The following is a 15,802-nucleotide window of genomic DNA, read 5'->3' on the forward strand; positions in this document are numbered from 1 at the left end:
CTACAGTAAGTATTAGGATGTTCATTTACCATGACACAAGAAAAGCTGTTCTAATGAAAATATTGGCTTAAAGAGTTGTAGTTATTTTATTCTTCTGTTTTGTAACAACTCAGAGTAACAAAGAGTTTCCTAATAAAAGATTGGCAGAGCTCTTCATCTTCTGGCTTTGCTATGCCAATGAATCCTCTTAAACCAGCAGAGGCTGGGAAAGAAAAGTGAGTGTACACACACACACACACACACACACACACACACACACACACTGTTTTCAATGCCCTTGTCACATGGGTCACACAAAAATAGAAAGGAGGCTGGGAACTACAGAATGGTTTTTAGGAGGAGGTCAAGAGTTCAGCTAAAAAATTTACTACTTCTGAGAAAGGGGAAGACATTAGCATATGTTTATTATTACATGCATATTATTAATATGAGAAGGGTAATTATTGCCTTTGTTAAAATGAATTTGTTTTAGGGTGTTCATTTATAAATTGGATACACTTTAACCCCAGAAAGGACTTTAAAGGTAATATCTTTATTGTAATATAGCGTTATCCTTCAATGCCTTTTACAATAAGATAAACAACTGTAGTTTTGAGATGTCTTCTTTTGAGCTGCCTTATATATGGATAGAAATGGTCATAATTATTACCCAATGAATATTTTTACTCAACAGTTATTAACTGAGATAGTTGCCAAGGAGATGATGGTAAAGAGCAGACATACATCCTTTCCCTCCCTCATGGAACTTGCACTTCAGGAGGGGAGATACATAAGAAAATAAGAGACTTGTTACAGACTGCATAGTATGTGATAGAGGAAAGAAAGTAGATCATATTTATGGCCAGGAAAGCCAGGAAAGAGCTGAGTAAGCTGTCCTCTGCGCTGAAACCCAAAAGAGAAGAGAGGAAGTTCGGTGCTTTCTAGAAAGAATTCTGTTGTATCAGAGGTAGGAGCAAAGGTTTGTGCTCCAGCCGATTTAATTTTATGTGTTTTATGGTGATTTTTTTTTTCTGTTCTGTTGAGCAGAGACTACTGCAGCCCTGGGTAAGTCTGGGAAGGGACAGAGGAAGCTGCTGCAATATACCAGGAGAGATCCTAGGAGGGATAAAACGAAACAGAGCAAGATGTGTGAATAGATTCCAAAACCTGAGCATGTTTACTGATGGATCCATAGGAGAGGGAGCACATATAGAAAACAGTAAATCTTAAAGGACTGAGCACTGGGCCCTCACAATGAGGAAATAGAGAGAGAAGACTGAAATGTAGGAACTGGTGAGATTAAAGTAAAGGCAGGACAAAGGGATTCTATATGAGATGGAAAATGACTACAGATCAGAAAAGGTAGCTCTATAATATTAACAGTGCCATGAGTTTAATATCTAGTTTGCCCAGAAAAGAGAGCAATTATTTAGCTATTTTCTCAGCACATGAGTAAAATGTGAAATGCAGTTATTATCATTAACATTAAGATACATTTCTTTTAAAAAAAAATCACAAAATATCACAGGGATAATTAGGAAATAGGAGAGAATCTAAGTGTAAAGGATACTGAATTTCAAGACAGCAGAGGTTGTTTCCAAATCAGTTCAAGGGGTGCAGGGCGGTCACTATGGGTGATAGGCCTGGTGTTTTAGTATGCGTACACTTTCTGGAGATCTTTGAGACTGAGGCAGAGCAAACAGGCCACCCTTGGAGTTAGTTGACTGATGGCATTGATTTCTCATGGGAGTAAATATCTGGGACTGGTGCTCAGCATTTTCCTTTTTCTGTGTATGTACCATCAATAGGCTCTTCCCATTGATGTCCACAGAATCATCTATAAAATCCTACCTTCACAGTCAGTGTAGCTACTTCTGAAGACATTGCCTCCTGGGAGTCTTTCAACCCTTGCACTCAGATTGGGAAGAGAATCCAGAAAAAGGAATGTTAAGTCTGCTTCATGGGAAATTTCATGGTGATGAGCTATATTTTACTTCTCACACACGAAGATTATACTGGGATCCTCACCTGTGAACATTTTGGTATTAGAAGATGGGGCCTCCCAAATAGGCCAGAAACCCTTATAAGGAGAACTAGAACTTTAGTAACAAAGGCCACTTAGACAAACAGACCCTTCTTTCATGAGGGAATGCATCAAGAAGGTGCAGTCAGCATCAGGTAAGAGCATGGCCCTCAGGGGCTATCCCCTAAAAAGATGTTTTACCAACTTTGTTAGTCATCTGTCAGCCCATTCAGGATGATAGAAGACGGTCCCTCTGTACTTTGGGGGCAACATATGAATACCGACTGGCAGTGAGGTAGGCCTCTATAGGAAAGGCCTAATTTGCAGTCCCTATCACCAAAACTGAAAAGAACTGAGATGAAAAATTTCCCAAGAAAACAACTTAAAGTTACATTAGATGACTTGGCAGTGAGTGTGTGATGTAGCGTGCCTTGTCATTCCCTAAGTGAACACTTAATTTAATAATTATTTCATAACTTATATCCTAAATTCTGTTCATTTTTTTCAACGAATGGATCATATTTGTGAAACTGTAGCTGAAAATCCAATGGCCCAAAATTGCATAGGAAAATATTTTGTAAGTTTTTTTCAAAGAAGTAACGCATATTTCAGGGATGAATGTGTGCCATTAAAATGAAGAAGGAGCAACATGCTGGATTCATTCAGAAGGGAAAGTGGGGAAATGTTACTGTGACCTTTCCCTTTAAAACTGACTGCCTTCCAAGTATTCACATGGCTTCTCTGGCTTGAGCCTATATGAGAGGAGGCCTGAGAGACTTTCTATTCTTGACTGGTATAACATCCAATGGTTATGTATGTGTGGACATTTGTTCATAGGCATCTACTCTGTTTTTCTTACACCTTCACAGAGTCTTAGATTTCAAAGGTTTACTTTAACTGTAAAATAATTTTTTTTTCTGCAAATGTTATTGAGGCCTTTGAAGCTGACTTTTTCTCCAGGTGCTGGTCACTTTCCAGTAGAATGGAAATTGCTTCCACTACTGTTGGTGACATAATGGAATTCACCTTCATTATATGGAAAACCAGAACATTGTATACACTTTTTGCTTTATAGAAAGAAGTTGGCATATAATGCTTAAAATAGATTCAAGATAACTTAGATTTCATTTGAGTTTAGATTTATCCTGGCATTCCATATACTTTTAGAAAAGCATATATTCTACAGAGGGGGACAGAATGCTTATTTCTTCCAAGTCTGACTTTCTCTGACTCTTCTCTCCCCCTGGGTACTTGCTTCTAACTTTTTATATGATGTTTGAATTGAATTTTTGAATTATACATGTTTCTTTCTTTCTGTAAGGTCACTGGAGGTTTCATCCATAAGCAACTCCATTTAAATTGGGTCAAAGCCACTTTTGGCCTAGACTGATAGCTTTCTCACTGTAATTCTCTTAGTTTAAGAATAAAGTATAGACATATCAAAAAGAAGAATGATCCAGCTTCTTTTCTTAAATGTAAATGCCTGACGTTTTTCTGCTTCACTTTTAAAATTTGGCTTTATCTATAAAATAAAGTGAAATTGCAGCTGTTTCATAAGACTGTTGTGTGGTTTATGATAGTACACCTAAGGTCATCTTCTCTCATGTCCAAATAGCTATTAAAAACATTATTGGCTATTATCTTTTACTGCCTTTAAATGGGATTAACTAGAATGTATATTTGTATATACATGTCTTCCAATGGTCTATGTATCTATCTAAATGTTGTGTGGCTTTTCCTGGAGAGAAGTGAACAAGTATATTTTTACTTAGGTCAGGATGCCAGTGACAGACCAAGGCAATGGTTTCTTCCAAGATTAGCACAACCATTCAGGTTTAGGGAGTTACTCTGAGAAGCATGAAGGAGTAATTACTTAGATGTACACTGGTGACTGAAAGGCAGCACCAATGAAAAGTCAGAGAGGCAAGAACTCAGGAAGGCTTCATCCTAGAAACCCCTGCACAGGCGCAGGCAGCTTGGCTTGTTGAACCGTTTTCTCTCCATCAGTTGCACACTTCATTCATAACCTTGAGAGGAGCCTTGTGAGTCTTAGAATGCTTGGGGACTTCATGAGTTTATAACTTTTGTTTACTTTCTAAGACATATAGGCCTTGTCCCTCCTTCCAGAAAGAGATGTTTCAATTGAGAGAAAATAGCTCCTCAAGATCCAGCTGTCTGTTTATGTGTATGTAACTTATATTCTCGAGAAGAAACATTGGGCTTTAAAAAACGTGTATAAATGTTTTCCTGCATGTATGTTTGTGTACCACATGTGTGCTTCATGTCTGCAGGCATCAGAAGAGGATATCAGATCTCCCTGAACTGGTTTTAGATATGGCTATGAGCCACCATGTGGGTGCTGGAAATTGAACCCAGTGCCTTTGGAAAAGCAGCCAATGCTCTTAACCACTGAGCCACCTTTCCAGTTTTAGGCTGGATTTCAACATGAGTATTTTGTTCTAATGGTGCAGTTCCTTTAAGTGTAAATTTCAACTATGGGATATACCAATATTATGATCTACATGGAATGAAATAATTGTAGTTGATACTAAAAAATGGTTGAAAATTTTTAGCTTCACTCAAAATTAAATTTGTTAGATTTTATAATTTTAATTTAGACTTCATGAGTACTGAAAGGGGTTCCAAAGCAAACATTGTCTTTTGCAATAAACCATCTAGCCTAGTGTAGTTTCTTTCAAGTTCATGTACAGATTCAATGTTTCACATTAGCCTTTGGTTTTACTGTAAGCTTGTGGTCTCCTAGAACAAAAATTAAACTCATGATATTGGCTTTTGCTTCAATGTTAAAGGCAATTCCATATTTTTTGATGTTTCTTATTTCCTTAGAAATATTCTATTTACTTCCTGGAATTTCCCAGAAGTCGGTACTAGTTTATTTGTTCAGATTCGGTTTTTGGTTGTTCAACGCTCAGAAACCACTGCCATTTTTTTAAAAAGTAAAAACAGTATGTGTCATCTTTTAGTGTTAAAGTTAGTGCCTCTGAATCCACAGAGGTTGCCTAACAACAACTCATGGAGGAAGAGCAGAAACCAGCTTGTGAAGGCTGAGGAATGGGAGAGTACTCTCTGCTCGTATATTCCAGATAAAGACTGTAAAATTACTATAAGATACAAGAAATAATTTACATTGTCTAAATTTGGTTTACTCATATGAGTTAAAATTTAACAAATTTAATGGTGTAACTAAATCAGCTTATAAAATTCTGCGAAACTTAAAGCTACTTTTTAAGAGGAAGAATGGCCACTAGCCTTCAGCCATTGTAGAATAGCCATCTTACAGAATGGCAGGTGGGTACTAACTGAGGTGCAATCAAGTACTCTCTGGGCAATGGGAGCTCTGCCAAGGCCCTACATGGAGGACTCTTGTGGGATGCTCTCCTTTGCTAGTGCCTCAGCCAGAGAAGATGGAGCAGGTGTTCTGATGCTACCCACAGAACACGGGAAGAACCTTCTGGAGCTTTTGAGGGTGTTGGCCGGCATCTGTAAGTCTCTAACAAATTTTCAGGGCACTCGTGTTCTACTCATTGATGGTCAACCGAGTGGCTTTGTTAAAATAAGACAGACTCAGTGTTGTCTTTACAACATCACCGTGATCCATGTGATTGCAGCTAAAGCCATTCACCTCAATAGAAGGAGAGCAAACACTCTTAGATCTAGCTCCATTTCCTCCTGCCATGCACAATTATCTGAAACTTGGTGCCTAACATTTTTATTTTCTGTGCCTCTCTTAGTTGATCAACTCATTTCTGATTCTGTTGTGTTCACAACAATCTGAATCCATACAAAGCAGGAAAACATTGCAAAAATGAATCAGTCTTTTCCAAGCACATTTTTTTTCACAAGGAAGTTATTCAGTGAGTTTTCTGACTTTAGTACATTTTACTAGTGACTTAGATAGCATATACTGTTGTCAAAGTGCAAAAGAATGGGGCTATTTATAGAAGGCATAGGGCAGGATGTAGGTAAGTGCCTAGCCTTCTCTGTGCTCATTCTCCTAGGAGAAAGAGAGGGAGAGGGAGAGAAAGAGAAAATTGAGACTGTGGTGGTTTGAATAAGAATGACCTCCATGTTTGGATGCTTGGTCCTCAGTTAATCAAAAATGTTTGGGATGGATTTGGGGGTATGACCCTTTTGGAATAGGTATTCCCTTATTGAAAAGAGTGTGTCACTGGGATGGGCTTTACGATTTTAAAGTTCCAACCTAGGCCCTGTCTTCTCTCTCTCTCTTTCTCTCTCTCTTTCTCTCTCTCTTTCTCTCTCTCTCTCTTTCTCTCTCTCTCTCTCTCTCTCTCTCTCTCTCTCTCTCTCTCTCTCTCTCCACTTTCTATAGATAATATGTAAATTCTCAGCTAGTGTCTGCCTGCCCATCTCCATATACCCCACCATGATGGTTATATACTCACTCTCTGTACTGTCAGCCACTCCCACTCCAATTTTTCTTTTATAAGTTTTCTTGGCCACAGTGTTTCATTATAGAAATAGAAGAGTAACTAAGACAGAGATAAAGAGGCATTTATATTTCCTCACATCAGATACCTCCAGGATATAGTTTAGTCTGGTTTAATTTAATATTGTCAATTAAAAATACAGAGAAATATTATATTTTATTTATTTATTTATTTATTTATTTATTTATTTATTTATGTATTTATAGATTTTAAAAATACCTTCATCAAAATACCTTATGCTCATGCAGTTTTCTGACCTTTTGAGTACATAATCTTTGATATAGGTGTGCCTCATTAGTTTTATAGATAGTATCTATAACTTTTTCAGCCTGTCCCTCAGCGGACACATATTCTTTTCCTTAATTTTCTGTTATTCTCTCTTTTCCTTTAACTAATAATGAGTACATAAACATTCTGTGTATATCTGCACATAAAAATCTATTGCTAGAGATCCCTAAGTAGGATTTCTAGGCCAGAAAGCTGTTAAAATTGCAATTTATTTTTATATATTGCTGCAATAATGTCTTGTACTGTCCTATTTGCTTTGTATTATATTAGTTTCCTTAGTATACTGAATTCCTAGAAGGCAAATATTCTTTCAGTAAATCATTTGGGGAAATAGATATTATTTGAAAATGAAAGTTTTGATTAGCCAGCTATATTATCATGACTATAGGTTTTCTTCTGTAATTTTCTATAGTTAATTTTAATTCACAATATTTTCCTGAAGAGTGAAGACATCAGTGGTGACCGCCTCTCTTCCAACTAATAACACTTAGAATACTTCAAAAATTTCTTAAATGCTGGCCTAATTATTTAGTTTCTTTCTTATATTAAACTTCTATGTAGAGTAGATTATTAATTATTAATTGTCAAGAGGCATATATTAGTAGTCTTTTAATGCATAGGGTGCATGAGTCCACTGTATGTGTTATATATTAGTGCTGTGAAAACACAATGTCCACATCTATTAAATGATCAATTTATTTATTGTGTGTTGTGGGAAATATTAAAAAATGAAAGCATGTTCCCACACTTGTGCTGGCCACTCACAGCCCCAGCGGCCTGGCTGTCCATGCACTGGTGGGTAACGAGTGTCCTGTTTTTAATCTCATGGAGACTCTGACTCAGAACTCCACAATCTCTCCACCAAGCTCATTAGGCTCCCACTGGTGGGTCATAACCACACCAGCCCTGTGCTTCAAATCCCTGATGGCCTTTGTGGTGAACATTAGGCAAACCCACACTTTGCCACTGTACCTTTCTCTCTTGAACTAAGATGAGCTGCCACGTGAAGAAAAACACAAAGCAAACTTAGTTCAGAAACTATGGTAACTCAATCACTGGGTGCAACAACTAAAATCCTAATCTTGTAAGCCTTATTAAATCTAAATCCTCTGGTGGTGAATTTAGACAGATTCGCCATTGAAACTGGGAGACACTCATAATTACATCTTGCCTTCATGTTATCCCCATCTGAAAAGGACTTCACTCTCTCCTGCCTCCTCTCTTCCTCTGTCCAACCCAGAAGTCCCTCCTACTTGCCCAGTGATTGACTCCTGTATTCATTAGGGGATTGGTTCACAAGAACAGCACCAGGCCCATCTACAACAATGGTGGGTTGGGGACACAGTTAAAAATAAAAGACAACAACTTTCAAATAGGCTACATATTAGAATTAAATGCTTGTTGTCCATCATGTGTATGTGAATCAGAGTCTGAGAGGGAAGGGCAGTATCAAGTGAGCGCTAACATTCATTGCTGAATGAAAAAACAAAGCTGTCTTTCTTAACTTTGTAATTACTTGAATTATGGAGATTTTGGTACAGTTATTAATTGAAATTGATGGACAAGAGTAGCCAAATGTCAGTGCAAGTGACTCAGTGGGTACACGGTAGAATGAAGCAAACTGGGTATATTTATTGTTATGAACTGAGTAGCATTCTGCCAAATTTTAGAGAAACTAGAGACTATGACTTTAGTGAGAAATAGGAGTGTGCAGTTGCAATCAAGTTAAACTGAAGTCATAGTAGACTGGTGTGTGTCTTGACTCAAATAACTGATGCCCTTATAAAAAGTGTGGTGGGAACACATAAACACACTGAGAGAAGACAGTCTTGTGATGATAAAAGTGGAAATAAAAGATGTGTAGCTGAAAATGCTTGGCAACTGAAGGAGCCTCAAGAAACAAAACTGGCTTCCTCTCCAGAGCCCTAAGAGGGAGCATGCCTCTAGAACTATGAGAGAACACAATCTTACTGCTTCAATCACCAAGTCTGTTGTAATTGTCAGCTTTAGGAAACCAACCTAACTTTAAAATTTGTGTCTCCCTGTGGCAAGTTATCATACCCTTGGCCATTTTCAAAGGAAAAAAGTTAAGGCAATCACATAGTAGAGATTTGTTTTTTTTGTTTTTTTTTTTTTCAAGCTATAAAAGCCAACTCTGTCCTCTAGACAAATTCTTTACTTAGTTGCAATAGTTTACTTTTGTTGAACTTTCTAGGAATGCAACCAAGGAATATTTTTCATGCTTTCTTAATCAGATCATATAACAATACCACCTATAAGAAACTAAAGCATGGACTGGGGAGGTTGCCTAGTTGTTAAAGTGCTTGCTGTGCATGCAAGAGGACTTGAATTTGGATTGTTGGTATACATTAAAATGCTAGACATGGCAGTATGCATTTATAAGTCAGTGCTGAGGAGAGGAGTGGGGAAAGATGGATTATAGGGTTTTCTGGCTAGGTATCCCACCCAAATCAGAGATTTCCAGGTTTACAAGGGACACTGTCTCAAAAATAAATAAGGTGGAGAGTGAAAAAGGAAGACTGACATTGATGAGTCAGTGCCAGAGCTTGAGGAACAAGACTCCACACAGACGGCCACTCAGCAAGCCCAGCTGGCAGCCGCAGCTGAGATCGATGAAGAACCTGTTAGTAAAGCCAAGCAGAGTTGGAGTGAGAAGAAGGCAAGGAAGACACAACACTGTCAGATTCTTCTCAACAGCCTTTATTGCAGGAATGCCTTGATGCTGCTATGGGGACCCCGGGAACCCAGGGAGGTCTGCTTATATGCACCCCAGCACAGGGAAAGACTTCATGTCCTCCTGGGATAGGTTGAACTGCTGTCACCTAATTAGCATGTACCCGCTCAGGAGGGGTTGGCACCAGACTTGGGCTTATGCCTGTGTGGTGGTCTTATTTATGACAACGGCACACCAGAAACCAGCGCCATCTTAGAGTTGGCTTCCTACATCTCCCCCTTTTTTGTTTAATAATATGATGCTGGACTAGGTCTGGGCAAATCTGTCCATCAGCCACGGTTCCTGTCTTAGGTTGATCCTCTAGTGTCACAGCCTTACCTGTCATAGGGTTGCCCTATCGCCTCCAGGCCCCGTGTCTTCTTCTTCTTCTTTTTTTTTTTTTTTCATTTTTTTATTGGGTATTTATTTCATTTACATTTCTAATGCTATCTCAAAAGTCCCCCACACACTCCCCCACCCACTTCCCTACCCACCCACTCCCACTTCTTGGCCCTGGCGTTCCCCTGTACTGAGGCATATAAAGTTTGCACGACCAATGGGCTTCTCTTTCCACTGATGGCTGACTAGGCCATCTTCTGATTCATATCAGGTCCCGTGTCTTAGGTTGGTCTGTGCACAAGGAAAGTTGCCCGTCTCTGGATACCGTGAATCTGTGTGACTACAACTGCCATTTGACCTAGGGCGAACTCTTAATTTTTCAAAGAGGCCAGCCAAATATTGGGAGATGTGCCATCTTCGATGGCAATCATGGCCTGATATACCACAGCCTTGTATCTGGCATGATCTCTCTTAAGGTGACATACGATTCAAAGGCAGAAACCACATCCCAGGAGGACCACCAATCCCCAGGCTAACATGCCAGCCCACTCCTTAAAAAAGGAAAAAGGCATTGGTGATCCAAGCGGTGAAGTCTCCGGGGTGTCGGGGTCCATTCTAGTGCTATTAAGAGCAGCTATTTGCAATAGCAGTCGGTGTGATAGTTGTTCAGCTTCCAGGGACCAGCTTCCCTTCAGGTAATTTGAAATTTCTCAGCTCTATCAAGAAGACTGAAAAGTTAGCTTGCAAAGGGGTAATACACAAACCTCTAAGGGAGGAAACACAAGATAGCTGGATCATATGATATAAATCCTCAACCTGTCCCTGAACCAAGTCTGTCCTTTGATTGGCTAATAGAATGTCAGATGCCAAATGCATATTAAATTCTTCTTGTATTCCCAAAGTTACTGCAGTTTTCTCAACAATTTGATTAACAGTCTCAGCCATTTGTACTTGATTAGCCATGGCCACTGCAGCTGTAGTAGCTGCAGCAGCAAACACCACAATAGTTGAGATAATAGCTGCTGAAATTTTAAAATCTTCTTTTGTTCTAAACAAATTAAATATGGGGAATCTATTGGGATCGGTTTCTACTGGGATAGGCACAAAGGTGGGAATTTTACCACTACTGCTGTATCATTGTCACCATCCCAGCACTCAGCCAAGTAACAATTTACCTCAGAAGCATTACAGTTCAAGGAACCACCACTCACATTATTACTTATAAGAAAGAAAAAGGGTGATTTTACACATACTGAAATATTGGGGGTAGAATCATTTGCCACAAGGCTATTAAATAGAATCCTGGTCAATCTGGTATCATTATGTCTAATAACAGAAATATTGTATATCCTGAAACTCTCACCCTTGAGTCTGGCAAAAGGAGTTAACAATGTATATACCCCCTTTTCATTGGATAATACCCATTGATACCAGGGCCAGAAGTTTCTTTTTCCAGTCTCATTCTTCTGCCAATCAAATACTGTCTTATCAAGAGGTGGGGGAAATTCAAAACCCAGCAAGAATGATCTTTCTTTATGAAAAGGACTCTGGCATGGGATAAGCTTAGGTGGAAATTCTTGATAAAGAAATGGGATATAGGGACAAGTGGGTAAAACCCTACGACGGGTAGACATAATCCCCCAACGTAGCTCTTCAGTTCTCGCTAGCGGGAGCATTCCCAGCCACAGGAACATCCACGTCCTCATAGCTCTGCTTGTTTTGAATTGCTCTGGTCAGCCGTTCTGGGACCGACAGCTGTTACTGGTGATCCTGGGAAACACACAAACAGACCCTCTCTCCCAAATGAATTGAGAGTGCTCCTCTCTTACCTGATTCAGCGTCTCATTGCCTCTCTGGAGTTCTGCACAACATCATTCTCTATCTTCTATGCAATTTCTCACTAACTTCCAGACCGGCAAAACCCCTTTTGGTACAACCCCCTGTTCCTCTGCAAACCTCAAGTCCCCATGGTGCTTGGTGCAACTTGTCCCAAAACCGGGAACCTTATCTTGTCCCAAAACCGGGAACCTTATCGTCTCAATCCGAGAACTTAAATTGTCCCACTTACCCAGGAACCTTATCGTCCCAATATTCTGGGAACTTACCGCTGCCACCGTTCTGTAGTTGAAGAGCTCTGAATCTGCGAGATCATCCTCTGGTCCCTGTATGGGCCACTAGATGTTGCACCCACCTCGGCCGGCAAGGAAGACACAACACGGTTGGATTCTTCTCAACAGCCTTTATTGCAGGAACACCTTGATGCTGCTATGGGGACCCCGGGAACCCAGGGAGGTCTGCTTATATGCACCCCAGCACAGGGAAAGGCTTCATGTCCTCCTGGGATAGGTTGAACTGCTGTCACCTAATTAGCATGTACCCGCTCGGGAGGGGTTGGTGCCAGACTCGGACTTGCGCAGTGGTGTTGTTTATGAAAACGGCACACTGGAAACCAGTGCCATCTTAGAGTTGGCTTCCTTCAAGTAGTCATGAAAAGGTAGTTAAGATCAATCCAGAAATTAATGAAATAGTAAAATCTACATAGAATCAATGAAGTAAAAAGTTGTTTTTTTTGGAAAAAAACAAGGAAGTTATGCTAAACCTACTAAAAATAAAGAATGACAAGACTCATGTTAATAAAATGCAAGACAAAAAGACAGACATCTCCCTTGCAACAGACACCAATGAAATTCAGAAAACCATAAACATAAAGACTATATTAAGATAAACTGCAAAGTCTAGAAGAAATGAATGAATTTCTATAACAAAGAAACAATCAATTTAAATCACTAATAAAAATTCTCTCAACTAAGAAAATTTCAGGCTCAATGAATTAACTGTAGAATTTTACTTGTCTTTAAAGAAGACTGAACAGCAATCTTTCAAACTATTCCACAAATTTGAAAAGGGAGGTATGATTCTACATTTTTTTATGAAGGCATAATTACCCTGCTACCAAAAAGTAACTGAAAACAGACACAAAAGAAAAAAAGCAAAAAGGGGGGACTACAAACAAAACCTCCCAGTAGGCAGACAAGCAAAACTGATCAATATCCCATATGATAAGTAAATTAAAGAATGTATTAAAAATATAATTCACCTTGATCATGTCAGTTTCATTCCAGAAATGCAGATATAGTTCAACACGTGCAAATATAAAATTTAATGTATCACATACATAGATTCAAGTATAGATATCACCGAACTCTCTCAATAAAAGCAGAAAGGGTTTTGGACAAAATGTAATATTCCTTCATAAGTCAGGAAGACATTTGGAATGGAAGGAACATATAAGTTCATTGCTAACACCATGCTCAACAGAGAAAAACTTAAAGCATGCCTGTTATGATCAGTAGAAGACAAAGCTGTCTAGTCTCTTGTCTCCTACTCAGTACAGTCTTTGAAGTCTTAGCTAGAGCAATAAGACAGGAGAAAGAAGTACAGGGGGTACAAGTGGGAAGGAAAGTTAAAGTATTCTTTTGTATGTAATAGAATTTTATACAAAGACCTCAAAGTTGCTACTAGAAACCTCTTAGATCTGATAAACACTTTCGGCAAAATGGTACACGGTTTCTGTTGCAGTAGTAGGCAGTCTGACCAAAAGCAAATCTGAAAGGAAAGGGTTTATAGAATCTTAAGATTTACAGGCTATAATTAGGGGAAGATCCATGGAGCAGTAATGCTTACTAATGCTTACTCTCCAAAGCTTTCTCAGCCTGCTTTCCTAACTCAGGACCACCTGCTGAGATGTAGCACTACTCACAGAGACCTGGGTCTGCCCACATCAATCATTAATCAAGAAAATGCCTGTAGGAGACATTTTCCTCAATTGAGGCCTTATGTTCTATTTTGAGTCAGGTTGAGAAAGAACGGGGCAGCACGTTACAAAAATCAATGTACAAATTTAGTAGTCTTCCTTTGTACTAAGAAATAAATCAAGAAAACAACCTTATCCACAATTGCCCCAGAACAGGACCTTGACATAAATCTAACCAAACAAGTGAAAGACCTCTTCAATCAAAATTCTGAAACTCAGAAGAACCCAGAGTAAGGGGGATGTTAGAAGATGGAGGGACTTCCCACACTTCAGGATAAGAAGATTTGATTCCATGAAAATGACCGTCCTCCTAAAAGTAACCTATATAATCAATACAACCCCAATAAAAATCCCATATCATTCTTCATAGAAATAGAAAAAGTATTAAAACTAAATGCCAAACCACAAAAGATTCCAGCTAATAAAAGGAATCCTGAGTAAAAAGAATTGTGGTGGGAACAACAGCATACCCGATTTCAAGCTATACTGCAGAGCCACAGTAAACAAAATAAAACAACACAAGCAGACACATAGATCAAGAAAACATAACAATGGAACAAGATATAAACTCACACTGCACAGTTCTAGCCACCCAGTACTTGACAAAAATATATATTGGGGGAAAAGGCAGCCTCTTGCAAATGGTGCCGGGAAATATGGAAAAGAACATGTAGAAGAATGAAACTAGACCCTTATCTCTCCAGTAATGCATTTCTATCATAAACAGAAGGAGGGATATAGACAGAGGGAGACATGTTGATACTTAAAGCTTGTTTTTTTCCCCTCAGGCCAAGATGATGCTTGAGACAGCTCTCTGTCATTGACTAGTTCTTACTTTGTTCCAGGCTAGAAAGATAAATCCTTACTTCTCTTTCAGCAAGTCAAGAGGCAGGCACTGTTATCCATCTTAATGGGAAATAACAATACCTGAAGTTGCCCTAACTTTTCTGGAATCGTATGGACGAGAGAGTGGCAGAGCAGCCTTACTTTGGAGGCCCTTTGCCTGACTCTGAGAATGTGTGATATGCTGCCTTTCTCAGAGGATCTCATTCTCTGGCTGTGGCTGTGTTCTAGCGTTTTCCATGTTTCCTTTTCCTTCTGGGATGAATGTCACCATCTTACTTTAGGAACTACCTTGTAAGCCCGGATTCCATTTCTTTCTGTCCAGGCAACTGACCTGAAGGTGAGTCATTGATAAGAAACTGCCCTCAGTGGTTTTCTATGCCAGAACTGGTTTTTTTGTTTTGTGTTCTGCTGAATAACTAATATTTGCAAGATCTGATCATTCTGTCTGTGAGGGCTGCAGTTCTCTACTTTCCCCATTAAGTTAGTTCTCCTCCTACTCTGTGTGTATACATACGTATGTATGCTCTGTGAGTGTGTATTTTGTGTGTGTGTGTGTGTGTGTGTGTGTGTGAGAGAGAGAGAGAGAGAGAGAGAGAGAGAGAGAGAGAGAGAGAGAGAGAGAGAGAGAGAGAGAAGGTGGATCCGAGTGTCAGGGGATGTTTCAGGTTTCAGAAGACATTTTCACAGTGGGGTGCGGGGCAGGGAGCACCAGGGGAATAAAGGGAGTGGAAGAAAACCCTCGTCCTGCCAGAGTTCTCGTGCTCTGGGAGGGCAGAAGCAGAAGAACTGTTGCATGCTTTCCATGCAGCCCTGGGTACGGGTGTCTGATTGTGTGAAGCCATGTCCCCCAGCTCGTTGGGTGGTAGACAAGGGACAGTATTAGGTACCAGGTTCTCAGTCTCAGGCATCCCAGACATTGCTGGACACCTCTGAAGAGCTGAGAACAGAATGGGCCCCCCTAGGGCCCCTCAGTCAGTCCCGGGGCAAAGAGTGGAGAGGGAGGTGCTGGGTGGTTCGGTTCCCATGGGTGTGAGAATCCTTGTTCAGGTCCATGGCTGGAACCCAGGAAGACCTTCTGGTGGGAGGTTAGACCCAGCTTAAAGAGAGAGAGGAGGGGCAAGCAGCCCTTTTATAATGGGCTGGGTTATCCGGTAATTGTGGGGAGGAGCATACCTGGCTATAGTCAGGTAACTGTGGGGGTGGAGTCTAGCCAGAATGCCAGAAGCTTGGGACATTGTGTTACTAATAGTCACACACCTCACCTGCAGGGTCTGTGGGGGTGGTAACTTCGACAGGAGCCAGGGGTCCAG

Source organism: Mus caroli, unplaced genomic scaffold (assembly GCF_978045245.1).
Source record: "Mus caroli unplaced genomic scaffold, Mus_caroli_1 scaffold_6, whole genome shotgun sequence".
Lineage (NCBI taxonomy): Eukaryota > Metazoa > Chordata > Mammalia > Rodentia > Muridae > Mus > Mus caroli.